Raw genomic sequence first — 6,000 nt, 5'->3', positions numbered from 1 at the left:
AAAGTAAGTAATCTGTTTGTCAGCTCTAACTTCCCTCAGTCGATATCTGCAAGGTTTGTAATTTCTGTTCCATGTGGAAAGAGGCTCCAGGACCTGCTGTGTGTGGGAAGCCTTCTTAGTGCAGGCAGAGGTAGCACCTCTGTAACATTGCTGATTGTGTGCAAGGACACAGGGGTTGTGATGGGATTGAAAGATAGGCTGTTCCTTCAAGGGTTTATAGTAATGCTCTCTGAGGGTTATTATAGGTTGGCTTTTGCAATAAAGAGTGTTGGAGGCTGTTATTCCTCTTAGCAGTTAAGTTGGTAGTAATGTGGTTCAGACAATTTAATGACTGTGGTTTTGTCTCTCTCCAAAGATTGCTAGGAGGTGAGTAGTAGGTTAACTCCATTGTTTGTCTATTCACTGAAATAGATTCTTGGTTTTATGAGCAGATTGCAAGGACTTCCAACAGTTTTCTTGGGCAATTGTGCACTGTATTGAATCTGGGTTAAAGTTAAAAAGGAAACAACAACAACAAAAATAGAAAAAAACAACTTCCTTCAGTTCCTGCACCCAGGATGGACACAAATAGGAGTGTCATGCTTTTCATACTGCAATGCTGGGAGTCCCAGTGCTCCTCATGATTTCCTGTTTTTCAGGGTTTTTCGTGATATATTTCCTGACAGATGAGGAACTTTGTGTCAGTACTTTGTCCTCCTTGTTACTGGGAAAATCAATTCACAAAAGGCTGTTCTGACTTCAAATTGCTTCTAGAAGAGTGTTCTCTGAAGCTATTCACCAAGCGGTATACTAGGAGCCCACGGAGTGTATCATATCTGTTCAATTCCAAGTTGATTTGGTGGATTGCAGGAGTGGAACTATAGGATCCTTGAGGTCTCTTTCAATCCAGATCATTGTATGGTTCTATAACTTCACTGTCACACCTGTAAACTCATCTCATTTGTTCTCATCCTTGAGGGTGGAGAAAACCTGCTGAGTTCGGTGCAGGGAAGCAGGTAGCCGACTCAGTATGAGTGATAAACAAGCTTCCACTTCATTGCCCGAAAAGCCATACTTTTATAGCAGACAGACGAGGGTGTTCGAAAATCACACAGACTAATTGGAGGAAAGCTACTGCAATAACAACCCTAAAACCCCCCTTCAAAGCTGTGAGCCATTCATTCTTTTCCTAGAGGTATCCTTGGTTCTCATGCTGTTTATCCTGCTCCGCAGCTGCTGCTCTGTGAAGTCCTTATCTTGATCCATAGCTGCTGCTCTGTAAAATCCTTCTTGTACTGCAACATATTCTGTCAAGAAGTTACAAATAAGTGAGGTTCTCACAGGGAAGCTTTCAGATCATTACAGCCTGTAAGCCTTTGCATAAAGCATTTAGCAGTTTTCTGTGATGTGCAGATTCCACCTCCAGCCTCAGCTGATCACTGAGGTTGCATCAATCCTCTGACTGCTGTCACCTGTTTCGAACTAGGCTAAGACTGGTCATGGGTTACCTAGATCTACCTATGCCCGTGACAGGGGGCAGACACCCCGTAGGGCCTCGACCCTGCCTATGAAGGAAATCAGACTCACATGTGCATGCTCTAAAGGAAAATTTGTGGCCAGCATATTTTAATAAGTACATTATAATTTCTTTCTGATCACAGCATTGATTTTCTTAAGTGCTTTTCTTTAAATGATTCTTTATTTAACTGTGGTCAATGCTTATTGAGCATCGCTTTAGCTTCAGTATCAAAACAAAGACTTAACTTATGCCATCTGTTGGTCAAATGGGGTTTAGCAGGGGCTCTGCATAGTGCAGCGACAACTGGGGGCCAATAACATAGAGTTCAGATTCTGATTTTACTTCCCAGCTAAAGTTCATAGGTGAAACATTAAAGAACACCCTCAGCACTCTTGTGCAGTACCAGCATTTGTTCAAACCTGACACTGGAACTGAAGAAAAATGAGGTGAGAAAGAGTCTACCTGACTGCCGGCATCATGCTGTAAAACCAGATTCTGTGTATTACTTTTGCAGAATTCCTTCAGAAATGAATAACTTTAATCTTACCTTAATCCCATCAAAACGTTAGATGCAGATTAACCCAAATTTAAGAATAACTTCTGCTTTGCCGAGAAATATTAGTATAGAATATAATCTTGTTGGATTACCGCTGCATTGCTCTAATCAACAAAAACATGTTAGAAAAAAAGGAAAATAGGTCAAAAAGAAAATGTGCTGAAGTTCATGATAGTCAGTGGTAGAAAAACAGGCCAGAAACCATTCATAAATAAGTCACACTGTTCTCGGAGAAAGAAGAATAAACTTGTAGATAGATTCTGCAAGTGTTAATATACTAAAAATTAATCCCACCAACACTGAACCAGTTTTGCACTGACTGAGAACTTGCAGTCTAGGGTCGAACATGATCAGATCCCCACTGCTGCAAGTGCACAGCTTTAAGTGGAGCTGTTGTTGTACTGGACAGCTGGGGCACGCTGTCACTTTTCACTTTTACAGACTGCTTAACGACACTTTTCCCCTGCAATGAGAGACTCACTTTTGTAGGCTTATGTGCAAAATTTTCCGTGCATCCTTGGGAAGAGAAGAGCACTTGAGGAACAAATGAGGAGGAAAAGAGCTGCCTCCCCCAGTGCCTTGACACTGCTCAAGAATTCGGTGAGTGGAGAGGATGTTGTTCTTCATTGTGTATCGATGGTTGCTGATTTCTGAGGGGAAAATAAAACATTTGCACAAGTATTTTAACCTTAGTATAGGCTCTACGTAAACATTTTTCCTTCGGGCTCACTGTGGATAATACTAAATGGAGCATTTACAGTCTTATTCAAATTACAAATAAGAGCTACTACATTATTATTATTGCTGACATTAACTTCAGTGCTCATATAGCCCTTGTTTGCAAAGTGTAATTTTTACTATCAGACCCATTACTCAGTCACAGCAGAAGGTACTAAAGGTTTACTTCCAGAAAAGGCAGAAGAAAAGCTAGGAAATGCTAGGAGCTGAGTCTTGCAGATGGAAGAAGAGGAGGAAAAGGGAGCATATGGAAATAAATCTCACTAATCTCTCTGAAGTATGGAGGGTGATAGAAGAACAGATTTTCATCCTCTTTCTTAATGCAATGTTTAGATATCACCAGAGTGAACAGTCCTCTGCTACTGCTCTGTGGAGCTATTGCTCCATTGTCGTTTGCTTGTTCAGTGAGCAGACTGCCTCATTTTCCACAGCTGTGATCGTGCAGAAAACAACCAACTCAGTGGGACTTACTCTGAAATGTTAATTTGAGTGCTACCAAGCTCTGAATGCTTAATTTCAAGCAGTGAAATCCCATTCACCTTGATTTTTCTAGTGCAATACCTTAAGTGACAAGACCACAGAAAATCAATCGTGTTATTTACTACTTATGCTTGGCAAGACTTGTGAGTCCAATAGGTTATGTGTCAGACCATCCAGCAACCAGCAATTCTTTTGGTGATGGTTGATGGTTATGTACGCCCTTCTTTTCCATCCTGTAGCCCTCACAAACAAGTGGCATCTCTTCTTCACAGAGCCCCAGAGGAGAGGGGAGATTCAGGTTGGGTATTTGGAAGAGATTCTTCCCTGGGAAGGTGGTTGGGCACTAGAACAGGCTTCTCAGGGAAGTCGTGGTGGCACCCAGCCTGTCCAAGTTAGAGAACTCTCTCAGAGTTTGGACAGTGCTCTCAGCCATAGGGTTTCAAGATTGTGTGGTCCCATGTGGGGCCAGGAGTTGGACTCCTTGCGTCCATACTTGCGTGTCCCTTCCAACTCAGGCTATTCTGTGATTCTGTGATTAAGCTTAGAAGGACTTTTGCTCGCAAGTCCACTGTGAGATAGATGCACCACTGGACATCACACCTCACCAACGTGTAAAAAAACTTCACAGAGAAACAGAGATTTGAGAAGCACACCCGACATTTGGGATGATCATAGTTCCTACCTCTGCTCTGTGAGTGGAGGAAGGTTTTGCATCTCTCCCAGTAAACAACAAAACAGGAAAGCCAAGAGAATCATTCTTGTTTTTTAAAGAAGTTCCTTCTACCCATTTTAGGTTGCTGCCTTTGGTCCTGCTTCTTCATCTAAAGACTTAATCCCAAGGATTGGCAATCTTGACTCTCTTTGCTGTCAAATGTGTTTATGAGATCTTCCCTGTGCCTGGATCCACCGTGATTATTTCTTGTCAGTTCTTTGAAGCCTGGTTACAGTTTTGTTTCATAATACATGAACTTGCTTCATGAAAGAGCTGGGTAACTGGATTTCGTTGTTCTGACTGTCAAGAAAGCACTGGTACAATCTACTCTATTGTTTAAAGGATTAAAATATGATTTTATGTTGACAGAATGTCTTTTTTATTTAATCCTATTCATGAAATGGGAGAAACATACCAGAACCTGCATTTCTGAACTGTATTCAAAGGCCTTCCACCTGTTGAAATGCTTTCTCTCACTAGATGTGAAGCATGGAATGAGGTTGGAGAGGTGGCAGCAGAGGCTGAACCTTCCCACCAATATCCCGTCCCATGTTATTCTGTAACAGATGGCAGCCAAGGGGCAGTCTGACAGAATGGTGTCTGGTGCAGAAGTGCGGATGGAGCAAAGTTGTGTCACTGCATTCCTTCGTGAAGAAAAAATGACATTCACCAATGCTTGTTGAGCATTTATGGATCCCAAGCAGTAAATGTGGGCACAGTGAGGGGCAGGGTGGTGTGTTTCAGTAGTGCTGACAGCAGCGTGAAATACAAGCCACGTTCCAGACAGCCATGCACAGCTGTCACACCACAAAACGAAGAGAGTCCTGATCAGTTCATCCACACGATGAACTACATCCAGAGCTACTATAGAAAAAATGTTTTGTTTTTTTTTCCATAGCTGAGAATTTGCTCTCTCAAATAGTATTACTGTGCTCTTTGTATCTGTTGCTGTTTCCACAGAAGTAAATATAAGTACGGAATGCACTGCTGCTTGAAATCGGTGATCATTTCGTTCTAGCAGAGCTGCAGGACATGATCAGTACTAGGACTGAAATTATAAGTGTGACCTTGACTGATGGCATCCATTTTCCATGCTTTGCTATGATCCAGCGACCTCAGACAAACTGTTTCTAGCCAGGTGTGAGAGTCCTTCCTTGTTTTCTGGCTCCAAGCTTGCTTCCTGAGGTGTTTCTTGTGAGAAGACTCTCAATGATTTATTGAAGTGGCAAGTAATGGGTGCTACCGTGTGACAATCAATATCACTTTTTGGGTATTTGAAAGCACCTTCCTTCGGAGCTGTTTGCCTCTGGAAGAGAGTGCTCAGAAGTGTTTACTGGTGGAAGATCGGGCCTGGGACTAAATAGCTCCAGCTTGGTATGGGAAAATTGGGGAATGATACCATCATGTCCTGTGAAAAACAGGATGCAGGTGGGCATCCCTGCTCCCTCTTATCTGCTGGCAAGGCCTGGTAGATGCGAACAAAGGAATTTCTGCTAAGATCCCAGAGCCAGAAGTTTCCACTCCAAGGAGAGCTGACTCAACTACTTTGGATTCGAGCTGTCACTCCAAAGAGAGCTGACTCGACCACTTTGGACTTATAAATAAGTTGGTACTACCATTGGAAATTATCATTGTCATCACCGTCATCCTCAAGAGAACAACAACACCTGACAACCCACCACTACTTAAGATCAACAAGTGAACTACAAACCTCTCTGGATCCATGGTGGTGACTACCTACCTCTTGCTTCCTATAAAGACTCCTTGCTTCTATTTCCTATCTTTACTACAGCCTGCCTTCCCTTCCCCATCACCCTCCATCATAATAGTGTCCATCCTCCCCTTCTCCATTTCCCCAGTTAAGATTTATAATAAACTGGTTGGACCAACATTTGAACCGTTGTTTCTTAATCTCACGCTGGGTATACATATATCAAAGAACCTTGCCTCCCTCCTATAAATTGGAGTGAGACACCAGGCTTTTGCTTTGACAATTGGTTTAGCTGCTTCCTTTCC

The sequence above is a fragment of the Coturnix japonica genome, chromosome Z (assembly GCF_001577835.2).
Source record: "Coturnix japonica isolate 7356 chromosome Z, Coturnix japonica 2.1, whole genome shotgun sequence".
Taxonomy (NCBI): Eukaryota; Metazoa; Chordata; class Aves; order Galliformes; family Phasianidae; genus Coturnix; species Coturnix japonica.
The sequence above is the reverse complement of the archived record's forward strand: the minus strand, read 5'-3'. Positions refer to the sequence as shown.